Genomic DNA, 16,650 nt, shown 5'->3' with positions numbered 1-16,650 from the left:
GTTCAAATTTCAGGTCTGGACGAAGAAGGGTAAAATATCCGAACATGGTATACACAAACTTGATGATGAATAAAATAAAAAAATATCCAAATCTTCTCAGTAAAATGTCTTGATTGATACCGTAATATAAAATCCTGCAACATTCATACAGAGTCTCATAGATTTATAGACATAGGACCATATGCATGCATGCACGAGTGTATGGGACCATCACTAAACATCAAAACATGACTGACTCGTGGACTCAATTTGACCAAGCTACTGACACGTGGTATCAATCCTACTACACAAGTACACAGTACAGGCACTGGAGCACACGTTTGACGCGAGGAACACAGGGCAAGCTGCATGCACACGACATTGGACTACACATGCACGAACCTTGATGCGATCTTACAGTTACATGGCACATGCATGCACCGAGCTAATCACGCAACCGCGCCTCGCAACTGTGCAGGAACCAGCTGACGAGGCCGATCAGCTCGCCGGTGGCCTCGGACTCCGGCTCGTGCAGGTAGAACCTGTGCGACTTGCCGGCAAACTCGACGAGCTCCACGGGCTTGCCCATCACCGCCAGCCTCTTGGCGTAGTCGACGGTGCGGTCGCGCATCATGTCGAGGCCACCGATCACCACGAGGACCGGCGCCCGGAAGTCCACCGAGCCCAGCTCGGGGCTGTCCGGCCCGAACGGGTTCGTCGCCGGGTGGTCCCTGGTGGCGCCAGCCGGCAGCGACAGCCGCCAGAACCGGTCGAACAGGTCCAGGTTCAGTAGCACCTCCGCGGGGCCCTCGGCCTCCGACCGCGTCTGCCGGACGCCGCCGAAGAATAGCATCAGAAGGACGTAGCCTCGCACCGTGACCGAGCGGAGGTCGAGCTCGAGCTCGCCGCGCTTGGTGGCGGCCAGGCCGGCGTGCACGGCAAGGTGGTGTGCTATGGTGCCGCCCGCCCGTTGGAATCGGTGGTGACCACCTAGTTCTCAATTTTTTAGCTGGCTTACAGTCGGCCCGGCTCGTTACGAGCCTGCGCTCCCATAGGTCCCAGGTTCACCGGAGCTGACAACATAATAAGGCCTTTGTGCCTTATTCATACAAAAGACTTACCTTATAGGTGAGGGTTCTCCCGCCTTATATGTTGTGCTCCCCACTATCGCTATATGATGTGGGACTAAATCCCAACAACAATTTTCTCCTTAGTCACACATCGGGGCGCCTCCGCCATATGTGACGCTCGAGATTTTTTATCGGGTTTAGCTTTCTTTTTTTACCATGGGCTCATGATACCAATTGTTGGAACCGGTGGTGACCACCGAGTTCTCGATCTTGGAGTTGTAACGATGTGGGACTAAACCCTAACAATTGATAGGTGGGGGTTCTCCCGCCTTATATGTTGTGCTCCCCACTATCACTACACGATGTGAGACTAAACCCCAACAACAATCTTCCTCTTAGTCACACATCGGGGTGCACCCGCCATATGTGACGCTCGAGATTTTTTATCGGTTTAGCTTTCTTTTTTTACCATAGGCTCTGATACCAATTGTTGGAACCAGTGCTGACCACCGAGTTCACGATCTTGGACCTGGCTTAAATCGGCCTGGCTCGTTACAAGCCTGCGCTACCATAGGTCCTAGGTTCACCGCAGCTAACAACATAATAAGCCCTTTGGGCCTTACTCACCCAAAAGACTAGCCTTATAAGTGGGGGTTCTCCCGTCTTATATGTTGTACTCCCCACTATCACTACGCGATATGTGACTAAACCCCAACAACAATCTCGCCCCTAGTCATACATCGGGGTGCCCCCGCTATATGTGACGCTGGAGATTTTTTATCAGGTTTAGCTTTCTTTTTTGACCATGGGCTTATGATACCAATTGTTGGAACCGGTGGTGACCACCGAGTTCTCGATCTTGGAGCTGTAATGATGTGGGACTAAACCCCAATAATCTCCCACTTAGTCACATATCGGGGTGCCCCCGCCATATGTGACGTTCGAATTTTTTATAGGGTTTAGCTTTTTTACCATGGGCGGCTCTGATACCAATTGTTAGAATCGGTGGTGACCACCAAGTTCTCGATTTTGGAGCTGGCTTGCAGCCGGCCTGGCTTGTTACGAGCCTACGCTCCCATAGGTCTCAGGTTCACTGGAGCTGACAACATAATAAGGCCTTTGGGCCTTACTCACCCAAAAGACTAGCCTTATAGGTGGAGGTTCTCCTGCCTTATATGTTGTGCTCCCCACTATCGCTACACGATGTGGGACTAAACCCCAACAACACCGCCAAGTTGCCGGTGATGAACACACGGCCGAAGTCAGCGGCCTCTGTGAGCCAACACAAGAAACCCACGCTGTCATCGACCGCCGTGGGGAGGTGGTGCTCGGACATGAGGCAGTACCCACGGAGAGCACGACGGCACCGGCCTCCATGGCGAGGCGGAGGCAGAACGCATGCACATTCGCCCACGTGCACGACCCCAGGCAGAAGCTACCGCTGTGGAAGTGGACGAGCACCGGTAGCTTCTTCCCAGTCTCACCGCCACCGGCCTCGGACGGCTTGTATATGCGGACGCGGAGGTTGTTGGCCTTGTCGTAGACGTCCTCCTTCCATTGCACCGACGAGTGGCTGCTGGGGATGGTGGCCAGGCAGAACATGGGTTGCTCCGGTGACCGGAGGACGGTGCCGTCACCTAGGACACGCAGGAAGCCATAGATGTCCTCAACGACGACGTTGGCCACTGCCGGAGGTGACACGTAGGTGGCGGCTGGAACTGTGGGCATTGTTGGCATATCCTTTAATTTGGGCGTGTAATGGCTAACAAGGACTTATTCCCAGGAAGATAGTGAAGCTCAGTTGATGAGGTTTAAGTGTACCGTAAGTCGTCTTATATAGCCATCATCCAAGGGAAAGTAATTCTGGATTTTGATATGCATCAACAATGATGTCAGTAACTCCACTTTCACTACGTGAAAAACGGTTTGTAGCAACGGGATAATTTTTTGTAGGGGCGGCTGGTGATGGAGCCGCCCCTACAGTGGCATGCTCGGGAGCCCAGAGACCAGCCGTCCCTACAAATGGAACAGCAGGGTGGCTAGTGATACGAGCCGCCCCTACAAATGGGTCTAATTTGTAGGGGCGGCTCACTCATCGACCGCCTCCGGTGTTGTGATTTATAGAGGCGGCTCAATCACCAGCAGCCCCTATAAATGTTGCATGTATAAAAGGCCTCCTCACGTCACCTACTCGCTTGCACCCTCCCCGGCCCGCCTCCACCTGCTCGCTCCCTCCTCGCCTCCACCTGCTCACTCGCACCCACCTCAACCTGCTCGCTCCCTCCTCACCTCCGCGACACCCTCCTCGCCTTCCCCACGCAGATCAAACCCCCTCCTCACCTCCCCCCACCCTCCTCCTTGCCTCCATTGTGGCGGCGTGGAGCCCCAGCCGAGGCAGCGCACGGGTGCTGGCTGGTGGCCTATGGCATATCCGGCCATGGCGGGCCTAGATCCGGTCCCCACCCCCACGCGGCGGGCGAAGGCTCAGAGAAGGGCCCGCCTGGAGCGACAGGATGCAGCCGAGGCCAGAGAACGCCATGGAGTAGGTGGGGGCTGAGGCAACGCCCAAGGTGTTGGCAGGGCCGGAGCTAGGGTTCTGGCTCGTGGTGCCCCTTTGATTCCGCCTCGATCCTCCCTAATTCTCTGATCTAGGGGTTTTGTGGTTTGTAAAGCATCGGCTCCTCCTCGCCTTCCCCGCGTAGATCTAGCCTCCTCCTCACCTCCCCCGCCCTCCTCCTCGCCTTCCCCGTGCAGATCTGGCCTCCTCCTCACCTCCCCTGCCCTCCTCCTTGCCTCCACTATGGTGCCGCGGAGCCCCGACCGAGGCTGCGCACGGGTGCTGGCTGGTGGTTGGCGGCAGATCCGGCCACGACGAGCCTAGATCCGGTCCCCACCCTCACGCGACGAGCAGAGGCTCGGAGAGTTTTAGTACTTTTTTCTTTTACGCTGACGCCTGCGGTTTTTGTACTTCTTATGTTCAAATTAGCTCTTTGTCACAACTATTACCTCTTTACTTGAGGATGCATAAAGCAAGTTCTATGAACAGAAAAATTCCTGTCCTTGTTGAATTTGGAATGATCTATCAACATTTGTGTATTTTCCGCCACCATTTTTGCCTAATTAATATTAAAATTTTCTAACACTATCTAATCTAAAATATTGTTATTTTGATTGGTTTTTAGACTTGGTTGAGAATTGATATATGGCTCAAGTTTGTTATTGCCCGAGTACAAGCCCGTTCTTTTGTTTTGTCAACTCAACTGAAACTGAGCTCACATATTTCTATAAAGAAGAGCCAAGTGTATTTTTAGCTTGCTTGAACTTGACTTGGTTGCAGCCCTAGCTCTCTGTTGCTACAAATCGTTAACTTTATTTATTAATTAGTACAAATGGATGTGTAATGCCTTCTTCATACATTTCTTCTGCTTAATGCAATGATACGCAGCTCTCCTGCGTATTTGGGAAAAAGAAGAATTTCACAGTGATTTTGTATTGTCTGCAAGTTATCATTGGTTCTACCTTCTTATGCAGAGAAGACATTTCTGGAAGAAGATATATGCGGGCTTCTATAACGATGTTGCTCGGCTACAGGTCTCTCTCTCTCTCAACCCCAACCCAACCCAATTCAATAAGTGACATTTTATATGGTATTATTATCTTGCAGGATGTGCGTAAAAGGTTCCCTCATTGCAGCTCAGATATGGAACCGGGGCAGGTTGTCCCCTGATTTACTTAAGTTATCGTTTCCTTTCTTTAAAGTAATCACTCTCTTCACTATTCAAGCTGTTGTATGCTAATTAGTTCCTCCTACTTGCTGCTAGTGCTTCTTCCCACAAGAAGTTGCCAAAAGCATCATCACACCGATGTTTATACTCAATCCAGCATATGATGTTTGGCAGGTGCCATTATACGTATCCATTTTAACAGTCCATTAGTGCATAAAAATCAATATAACTCTTACTGTAAACTTTTCGATCTTCCTTTGTAGGTAGAGCATGTGTTGTCTCCAGAAGGTTCTGACCCTCAAAATCTATGGCAAAATTGCAGGACAGACATTACCAAGTGTAGCTCAAAACAGCTTGACATTCTTCAAGGTTGTAATGGAATCTTATGTGGCTCTTCTATTTACTTGTCTCACTTAAGCTTGCATCTTGCAAGTCACTATACTAAGGATAAGCAATTTTTAGGTTTTAGGAAAGCGCTGCTTGATGCTATAAATGAATTTAAGAAGAAAAGAGACTGGGGTATGTTCATTGACTCCTGCTTTATACACTGTCAGTCAATGAATGCTTTGGCTTGGCATTCACCATCAGCTGCTAGAATCAACAACAAGGTAAACACATATCTACGTTATATATGTCACAAATGTAGATGGGCATGGATTTAACTAGGTTTTTACATTTTACTAACTGTGATAAACATCACCATTGTACTTTTGTGACTGTCACCAATACATACACATGCTATAGATGATGGGTTGGTGGTTTGTCAGTCTTTTTGTGATTAATATAGTATCTGAATCTGAATTGTGATGCAGATGGCTGCCGAAGCTATGGGAGATTGGTTCTTTGATCGGAGGGAGGTGAAGGAAATAGATTGTTAATATCCCTGCAACCCGACATGCTACAATGTGGTTCTATAAGGAGAGCTAAGGGTGGCTGGACATTAGAAGAGGTACATAATGTTCTCTGAACTCATTTCTACGTCATTTTGAGTTAATTCAGTGTATGTTCAATAGAGTTCCATCTTATGTATCTATATAAAAAAATACTCAACCTTTCTTATACTTGCATTTTACATTACTTTGCGTCACTATTGTATCCTTGCCCCCAACACAGCAGGCCACTAATTCTGCACTAATGCTTGATTTTCAATCTTGGTTTTCAGCACAAATGCTCAACTCTTTGCTTATAGCCTTTTTTGTGTGCACCGTAGTTCTACTGTGAAATATATATTGTGCATATTGTTCATTTCACTGCTATTATAGTATATATGTGTGATAGCAGTACTTATATTTTTGCAGGGCCTTTAGCCCTCCGAGTTCGAGGACTTCATCGCCCAGATGAGCTGAGTGCCAATCCCCCTCCTCTCTCCTCCCACTGTTGTGTTTCCTTTCCTTCGGATTGGTGCTCTATGTGTGGTTGCCCATGTGTCAGGGTTGTGATGTGTTTTCGGCTGGTTTTTTGCTATACCTGTAGGCTTTCTTCGACCTGGAGAACGGCAACTAGAAGCTCAAGAGCGACCTCAAGGACCTGTACATCAACAATGCTATGTAAGGTTACCATTTCTTCCTACTATCTATTGTCGCTTGTTGAGATGTAGTAGCCTGTGGTTTTTGGTTTGGACATTGGGTGACGATGCTTGTTGTGACTTTGCAGCCAGATGGATGTTGCCGGGAGCAGGAAGGCTGTTGTGATCCACGTCCCGTATCGCCTGCGCAAGGCCTTCAGGAAGATCCACATCAGTGCTTGCTTGGCCTTTTTGTTTTGTTAGTACTTAGAGTGCTTGCTTGGCCTTTTTGTGATATAGATATATGTTTTGTTGTCATAATATGAGTCTGTTTGTTATTATTGTGATTCTTGTACTATAGAAGATGTTTAGAAACTTTTGGCTAAACAATCTTGTTTGGGCCACAATATTACAGTCAAGTTTGCCAGGATACTAGATCATGTATTTTACTCGTCACAGGATGATTTGGGGGAGCACGTGTTGGTAATTTAAATTTTTTGTGGAAAAATATACTATAGGGGCGGTTCTCCCCTACAAATAGGTATTATAGGGGTGGCTGGTATTATAGCCGTCCCTACAAATTGATTTGTAGGGGCGGCTACAGTACCAGCCGCCTCTGCAAATCAATTTGTAGGGGCAGCTGATAACATCAGTCGCCTCTATAAATCGATTTGTAAGGGCGGTCTGGGAACTGCCTCTACAAATGTATGATTTGTAGAGACGGTATGGTACGGGCGGCTGGCCGAGCCGCCTCTACAAACCATCGCCAGCCGCCCCTACAAATGCCTTTTATAGTAGTGTTTCTTAGCGGCTCCGAGAAAAAAATACTTCTCCAATTTCTAAAATGATCTTAGGTCAAAAATTTTCAAAGTTTGACCAAATATATATAGCAGATAACATCAAGATTTATGGCACCAAATTAGTGTTAATCAATCATATACACCATAAAATGTATTTTCATAGTGTGCTTATTCATAAATATTGGCGCTGTTTTCTAGAAATGCCTCAAACTTTTTTTACTCAAGACACCTCAAAGTTGATATATTTGGGGACAGAGAGTATATATATATATATATATACTAAAGCTAGAAATGTATGAGTAAGCCTGGTTACTAAAAATTTGAATTAAGGGATTTACTAAAGCTAGAAAAGTTATATTATTTAAATTTAGTAGTTAATATAAGTAAGTCTGCTAAAACAACCACAGTCAAATACTTTACTTATAATGGAAGCTGGAAACTTTAGATAGTCAGATTCAATATTATGAGAAAAAATTAAGTAAGATTCCTGATGAATATAATACGTCTATGTTATGTGAATGGTCTGCTATAAGAGAAATGAAACTCTACTTTAGATGAGAAATATATAGACTTAATAATATCAAGAAAGATAGATAACTAAAGAATAAATATTTTAAAACACCTGTTGTGATAAAGAAATAGGAAGATGAGTTAAAAACTAAAGACAAAGAGACTCATAAAGTTAAAGAAGTTGTGCAGATAAATAATATTGAATACATTACAAATAAAGAAGAGCAATGGGAGATTAATAACAAGTTTTTATTAGAAAGTTATGAAGAAGAAAAAAAATAATGCTCAGAGTTACCAAGATTTTATAGACTCTTTAGACGATGAAGAGTTACACAATCTAGATAATGCAATGGAAGGGTTATATATAATATCTGAAAATATTAATAGTTCAATAGAAACAAAAATAAAATTAATGAATCAAGAAGAGTGTCAGCACGATTGGATAAAAGGAAGAGGAGATTATAATAAAATGTGGTTTCTGCATATATTATCCTAGTTAGAAAATAGATCCACATGCAGCATATGTTTAAGGTAAGCATATTCCTCATGTTTAACAACCAATAACAAAAAATGGAGACAAGAAGTAGAACTAGAATCAGAAGATAAATTATTAGCAAGCAGAGTCAGAAATTTAGAGAATAGAATAAATAGCTTAGAAGCAGAATTAGAAGAGCTAAAGAGTAAAATAGAACTCAGTGAAGCTAATAAGATAGAAGAAAATCATAGGGGCCTTACCCAGTTAAAGGATCAAGCAATGTTAAATAAAAAAATGATAAAGCGATACAATTAAAAGAAGTCATAATAAACTTTGGTAGCAAATATATAGTAAGATTACCATTTAAAGAAATTATAGGAATAAGAGTACCTATAAAAGTAAAATTAATGCCTAACATCTCCTATAAAATATTAGCATTAGTAGACACCGATTGTACAAAAAATATTATACATGATAAATATTTTGCAAAATGTCCAGAAATAGTTCATACAATAGATCAAGATAAAACAGAAATATCTACTGATATGTCTGGGATAAAAAAGGTTCATAATCAACTAGCTTATGATGTTGAAGTACAAATAAATAACATAAAATATATAATGGATGAAATTACAATAAGAGATCTATCTATGATACATGATGATATGATATTAGGATTAAGATTTTTACGATTCTCTTTACAAACAACAATCATACATGAGCAAGGAATAACATTTATTCCTTATCAAGACAACATTCCATATATAACAGAAGTACAAAAGACTATAAATTCTAATCTAGGAAAAAACAATTTAGAACTTCAAGGATCTAATGAAAATGTCCCTGATAATTATATAGATGAAGAGCTAGGTGAAAATATAGAAGAATTTCATATAGCAAACTCATGTACTGCAATCATTAGCATCAAATTGATGTAGAGATATAAAATCTAAAAAAGATATGGATAAAATTGTAGAAAGATTGAAAGATATTCAGATAATCGGAGAAATACCAATGAAGCATTGGGATAAAAATGGTATAGTATGTAAGATTAACATAATAAATCTTGACTATATAATCAAGACAAGCCCTATATAAGCAACACCTAAAGATATAGAATAATTTAAAATACATATCGAAGAATTACTAAAATTAGGAGCTATAAGAGAAAGTTAAAGTCCTCATAGATTAGCTTTATTTATAGTTAGAAGTCATGCTGAAATAGCTAGAGGAAAGTCAAGAATGGTTATAATTATAAAAGACTAAATGATAATACTATAGATGATGCTTATAATATCCCAAATAAGCAACAATGGATAAATAGAATACAAAGAAGTAAATATTTCGCAAAATTTGATTTAAAAGCTAGATTTTGGCAAGTAAAAATGACAGAAGAATAAACAGAATGGACTGCTTTCACATGTCCTCAAGGCCATTTTGAATGGCTAGTATTGCCCTTAGGATTAAAAAATACCCCTGCTTTATTTCAAAGAAAAATGCAAAATATTTTTAATGAAAATCAAGAATTCATATTAGTTTATATTGATGACTTATTAGTTTTCTCAAAATTCTATAAAGAGCATATAGCTCATTTGGAAATTTTCTTTAAAAAGGTAGAACAACACGGATTAATATTGTCTAAAAAGAAAATGGAGATATGTAAAGAAAAGATATTTTTTAGGTCATGAAATAGGAGAGGGAAAAAATTATTTACTAGATCATATTGCAAAGAAAATCTTATAATTTTCAGATGTTATGAACGATAAGAAAAACCTATAGCAATTCTTAGCAATAGTAAATTATGCTAGAAATTATATTAAAAATTTAGCTAAGCTAGCCGGTCCATTGTATGCAAAATTAAGAAAAAATGGACAAAAATATTTTAATTCTAAAGATATAAAGTTAGTAAGAACTATTAAAGAAAAAGTCAAGGATTTAAAACCCCTAGAGTTACCTTTATATGATAATTATTTTATTATAGAGACAGATGCATCCGAGTTAGGATGGGGTGTGATATTAAAGCAAAAACCACACAAGTACTCTCCAAAGTTAGAAGAAAAAATATTTAGGTATGTTTCAGGAAAATACAAGTTAAAAGCAATAAACAATACAAATAGGGAAATTTTAGTTGTTATTAATGCAATAAATGCTTTTAGATTATATCTTGGATTTAAAGAGTTCACGGTTAGGACAGACTGTGAAGCTATATGCAGACACTAAAATAAAGTCAATAGTAAGAAAAGTTCAACTAGGCGTTGGGTTCTATTTGAAGATATTATTACTAAAAATGTTTATAATATAATATTTGAGCATATAAAAGGTAAAGATAATACATTGCCTGATATATTTTTACGATCTTCTATTTTGCAGGAATGAAGAAAGGAACAAGCCCTATTGGGGGTGAATGTTTCAGTTTTGAAATTGATAATAAGTTAAGAATTTTTCCACCAAATACTTATAAATTCAAGCCTCGAGACCATATTATTCTAGATGACATACAAGAATGCATTTTAGACAATTTCTGGTTTAATATAACAATAAAAGAGAAGATAAAGGTTATATGCTAGCAATATTAAATAGTCTAGCTGAATATTTTCATATAATTAATGGGAAAATACGACCAAAAGAACCATCTGACAATATAGAGAAAAAACCCATATATGTTATATATAGGGGAAAAATACCAGGAATTTATATATCATTTGAAGAAGTTATAGCTCAGCAGATAGAAAAAGAAAAAGATGGAGGAGTGTCTTGGAAAAAATATTTAAATATTGATCAAGCTCTTTCATATGCAAGAAGTATTCTGGGAGTAAACTATTTCTTAGAGCCAGCAGCCAAAGACTATATCCAGAAATACAGGAAGGCCAATGAAATGAAACCAATATGGACAGCGCCAAATATAAGAGAAGACGGACCGTCTAGACCGCATACATATAAAGAAGCGGTAAAAAAAGAGAGATACATTGAATGAAGAATATGTTAATACTAAGATGAAAGAAAAATTAGAGTCAATAACTATTCAATGAAAGAAAGACATAAAGGAAGAAATCTTACAAGAAATAAGAGGTAAAATAGATAAAAAATTTGAAAATATAATGAAAGATTATGAAGAAAATATTAAGAAAGATTATGAGTCAAAAATGAATATACAAGATATCTGACGATGATGAAAATGATGATGAGATGTTGGATATCTGTGGTCATGGCCTAACGACCAGAATATTAGATTTTAATATTATGAAAATTAAAATATATATGTTCCATATAAGAAATATATTCCCTATGTTGATAAGGTGTTATCAATAATTTGGCTGGGGAAAGATAATACTACATGCGAGAATCCTTGATTTGATGTTTACAACATCAATCATTCGGGCGTGGAAGACCATACCAAAGAATATCCAGAAGGATAAGATCGAGTGCGATGGAGGACAATGCAAAAGGAATATACAGTCACTCTACTATAGCTAGAACAATTATTGAAACACGCAGCTCTGTCCAGCTGTCCAAGCAACAGTAAAGGAGAATAATTGAAGACACCAGAAGACTTAAGCACAAAGTAACTTCAGAAGCTAAGGATGAAGGACAATCCAGAAGGCTCCCTTCACGCTATAAAGCGAGACATCGGGCGCATTCATGCAGCATCAGACTGAAGACCACCAGCATCAGACACCGTAGACACCGCACTCTCATCCACTGAAGACTCCACTCCACACCACCACTCCACCATCTCTCCACTCACGCATACACCATGAAGACTACGATCTTAGGAGTTCTCTGAGTTTGTCCACATTTAGTACTAATACTCCACTTAGTAGTCACTCCACCGTTGTAAATTAGAGAATAAAGGAAGTCCCCATGATCTTCCTATACTTTTAAGGTAATCCCTAAAGTTTGTGCTAAGTGTTTGGAGTTTCTCGAAAGGAAAAGCCATATGTAAGCTTGCTCTATGGAAATGAACTAAGCATTCCTATTTTAATTCCTGCCTTCCTTTAAGCTCGTTCATATGGAGTGATGTCTCTATGCTAGGGACCCTAGAGGAGAAATCTCTGCGTGTGTTGTTCTCGTGTTAGTCCCTAGTAGCGGCATTTATAGAGAACCCTGTGGGACGTAGAGAAGTGTTCTCTTCGGGTAGAATTGCCTGGGGATACGATAGAGCCTGAGTCCTGTGTGTACGTGGCTGGGATAGCGAGGGAGATGACCAGGTTAGCCTGGTTCTGAAGCGAGTTAGTGATGCATACGGTGAGTACCGAGTAGGACTGACACAAGCATAGTCGCATGACTGGTTAAAACGTTGGTCTCGCCAGCCTGCAAAAGATCCTAAGAAATATTAATCCGTATACTCACTAATCACGCACATACTAATCACACACGCATCCTGCATCCACCATCCTCTATAAGTGCTTCGAATAGCGCCTAAATAGTAGCAAGAAAAGGCAAGTGCTCCAAATAGTTGTAAAAGAGTTTGGGTGCCTGAGCCACTCCCGGGTGAGTGCTCTTGCATCGTTTATATTTTGAATTTGAATAGTAGCGAGTATTTTGAATAGAGCCACGAATTCAAATAGTGAACGCTGATTTTGAATAGTGTTGTGAATAGTAACTCATGAATTTTAAATTTGAATTCTGAATCCGAGTTAGTTTCCCAGTGTTTGCTGTAATATATATCTCCCTTGCATAATAGTGGTATATATATATACCCTGTAGTTGGCTACAAAATAACTTATTCTGTAGCCACTTTGAGTTACGATAATTACTATGTTAATTTACGAGATTATAGTAACTCCTTGATAAGTGGTTTACTATAACATTATGGTAAATATCCTCATGTGTTATAGTAACCCAACTATCGTAAATATATATTAACATTATCATAAATTAGTATATAAAATTATCGTAAATGGAGGTGGCTACAGAATAACTTATATATATATATATATATATATATATATATATATATATATATATATATATATATATATATATATATATATATATATATGAACCAAAGCTCATGTGCTAAAAACTAGGGAGCAAGTAATATTGACAGTTGGATTGATCTTTGGATTTGTTTGATTGGATGATTGGCACTCGGACAAGTGGCGAAGCCAGATTGTCCACAGAGTGAACACCAATAAGCCCCCTCAGGTGCTAGCTCAACAAAGGTATAGGAAGTTGCATTCAACACCTCAATCAAGCATCACATGGGAAATTGGACAGGCACTAAAAAAGGATTTAGGTTAGCACACACCATCTCCTCATTTTTCCTTTTTTCCCCTTCCATTTTCGTTTCTTCCTTCTTCCCCTACCAACTCATGCTATAGTCGTGTACCCCATGGTCCACCTGCTTCCAGGCTGAATGGTGTCTTCACTGGCGTAGGCACCCGCCCACTACTATTGGCCATTTTCATTATCCATGGTCTATAGTGATCTTGCCGTCTCTTAACATGCCATCTTCACTGCCATTATATGTCCTCCACTGACCACTTGGATGCTTGACTCCTTTATTTACCAATCCATCCAACGACATCCTCGTTCGCCGCCCTTAACTTTTCCACCATCGTCAGGCAAACCGTCACCAACGACCATCCCCTAAGCCCACTGTCTCTTCTACGACTCCAGCACCAGCCCCACCCAAACCCCTAACCCCAATGGAGATTTTGGGAAGTAGGCGATGTTAACCACTGGTTTTTTGTGGTAACCAGTGTTTTCATCAGCACAACCATATGGGCAAGCATCCATCCTCTTTTACTTCCATTTTCGGAGTTAAAAAGTTAATGGGCGTGCAACATGCTAGTAGCTTGTTGTGTGCATGGTGGCCTTTGAGTCGGCATTGGCCAAATCCTGCCCATCTGAGAATCATGCGCTATATGTGTGCCACATCAGCTTAGCAAATAGCATGCCGTGCTTTAGTGTGATAGCGACCTTCAGTCGCAAAGAAGGAATAAGGGACTTTGAGAGAGGGAGGGAGAGTCGGTCGACGGCACAAATTGGTGTGCCACCATTGGCTACATTTGTGAGTGCGGCTCAGCATCGTACTTATATATATCATATTCAGGTGGCAGCCTTCTTTTCTAGACAACAGAATAAAAATTAACATCCCCACCACCTCTATATTAGTAATGCACACACAGGTTCGGTGCTCTTTTCTGGATGACAATAATAATGAAAGTACTCTCTACGTCTCAAAAAAATATAAATCTCATTTTTTGAGGAGTCAAAAAATCTAAAGATTTATATATAAAAAAGATATCAATATTTATATTTTAAATATATTATATATTTATTGTAAAAATATATTCCATCACTGCGCCACGAACTGCATTCACTGCCAGTTCTAAACCGGCCGGCTTGACTGCTAGATTAAAGTATGAAATCAGCAGTAATGTCCATTTTACAAATCAATTAAAACAAAAAAAAACACCAACACGCTCGCTGAAGACCTTCACCCGCCCCTGCACCGAGGAGCTCCATCCGCACTCCCGCTCCGGATCCATCCATGCATATAGGCAGTGGATTCATACAAGTAAGCAACGAATCGAGAAGCAGTAGATCCATACAAAAGCAACAAATGAATCAATACATATATACAAACACTTATCTATACAAGAAAGCATGAGTCCATCCTTACAAGCAAGCAACGAGTCCATCGGAAGCTGAGCGGTTGCCACCAGGGGCCGTCGCCGCCGCCAGGGCGCTGTCACCAGGAGTTGCACGAGCGAACAGGGGCAGAGACGGGGGCGAGAGAATCAGATAACAGAGCGATGCATGGGGAGGGAGAGAGAGAACATCAGAATTGAGAGTAGCCGGATTCAACCAGTTTGGAGGGCTAGATTTGAGGTTCGAGTTAACTCGATTGCATTTTATTTTCAGAAAGACAACATTGTTGTTAGTTTGGGTTAAACCTGCAAGTGGTACCTATTCTGTTGGTTTTTAATACCAGCCGATCGTAATAACTATCTATCACTGTCGGGTGATTTTATAATCAATCAGCGATACGGGCTGTTGTTACAAACCGGTAGTGATACCCTTGTCACGAATTACCTGACAGTAACAGATCGACAATAATTACTGTTTTGGTGTAGTGCCTGCTTAGTCTAATGGTACTTTATGCATAATTATATTATATATATTTGATCATACTTATTAATATTGTTTAACTCTTCAGAGACGAGAGTTATATGAGAGAGAGAGAGAGTAATCATTCCAAGGGTTTTAAAAAGTTTCGGGGCCTTTGCTGATGGATGAATACTAGCCTGCGATTAACTTGATTCCCTTTTCAATCTGTTACATCAGTCATCCGAGTTTATCTATGGAAGATAGAAGATCTGAATTCTCTAGAAGTCTGGGTTATCTTCTAGTGGTTGGTTGTTGGTTTGCTTTCACCGTCCTTCCTAATAAGATGAGGTGCATTATTCTCGCTTTCAGTCAGAGCGAGCGAGCACCCGTCGTTTTCGGTGGAAAGGTGGTGGTGGGCGTGGTGGCCTTTTCCCACTGGACTGCTGGAGATAAGTCATCAGTCATCAGTCATCAGTCAGCCGACATGTTTCACACCGGAGATAAAGTGGCACACGTGATTCAGCTTGCATTCGCCCATCTAGTGACTAGTATCTATCTGCACAGAATCGAACGAACGACTAACATCCTCTCTGGCAGGGCTCTCTTGGGCTTCGGCTTCATGCTAGGAGCCATAAAACGTGGCTTCTTTAGGCTCCTAGTTCATTTCGCGAGAAGAGAAAAAAACGACTCATTGCTTACAGTAGCTGGTTCAGAGGAGCCGGAGCCCCCAGAAGCCTTGCCAAACATACTCTAAAATGCAGATCAAAACGCATGCATAATGGTCGTCGAGGCCTATCCAGATATCCTTCGTCCGTCCAATGAAAGATCAGAGGCCAGAGTATTCTCGGATAGGCGGCACCTCTCTCGTCTTTCCCGCAACAGCAACAGGGTCTGAATTCTCTGAAATCCTGCAAGCATATCTCATATCTGGATGGATAGATGACGGCTGAATGCGACCAGTAAACGAGGGTCATTTTTAGCTTTGGCTTTTTGTACGAAATGGACACTTTCATCTCCATAATTTACCTCGATCGAGGTAGACCGCAATAAAAAGAAAGGTCTCGACAAATTAATCTGACTGAATGAAGAGGAGGGAAAGAAGAAGATGCCAAATTGCCAACCTTAACAGAGAAGGAAGAAAAGGCTTATCCAAACTTCCAATGGAGTTATGCAGTTGTGGAGGCCTAGGTTGAAGAGGGCGATGGATGGCGGGTTGATCGCACGATCAGATTGAAGAGAAAGTGGGGGAAAGCAGATGGATTGGATTGTTTGGATGGATGGGTTCAGTCAGAGCTTGGACGTTGGAGTGACAAGAAATAAAGACAAACTGTTAGTAGCTTGGTACCACCAGTGTCTGCAGTGTGCACATCCAAACATGGCCCACTTGGTATCAGTGACGAGTCAGCAATCTCCAATTTGGACAGACCATCCTCTTGAAAGCAAACGATTGAAAAGACCAATGCTCTATCTTATTTGGAATCATATGAAAATATAAAAGATGTATTTTAAAAGAAGTTTCATCAGGCAG

The 16,650-nt window shown here is 41.2% G+C and overlaps 2 pseudogenes; one reads left to right on the top strand and one right to left on the bottom strand.

Moving 5' to 3' along the window:
- Positions 1–424: 424 nt before the first annotated feature.
- LOC136548052 (carboxylesterase 15-like) lies at positions 425–2,786 on the bottom strand (annotated as a pseudogene).
- Positions 2,787–3,486: 700 nt separating this feature from the next.
- On the top strand, positions 3,487–6,277 carry LOC136548051 (pectin acetylesterase 5-like; annotated as a pseudogene).
- The last annotated feature ends 10,373 nt before the right edge of the window (positions 6,278–16,650 follow it).

Source organism: Miscanthus floridulus, chromosome 4, assembly GCF_019320115.1.
Source record: "Miscanthus floridulus cultivar M001 chromosome 4, ASM1932011v1, whole genome shotgun sequence".
Taxonomy (NCBI): Eukaryota; Viridiplantae; Streptophyta; class Magnoliopsida; order Poales; family Poaceae; genus Miscanthus; species Miscanthus floridulus.
This window is presented reverse-complemented; position numbering and strand designations above follow the sequence as displayed.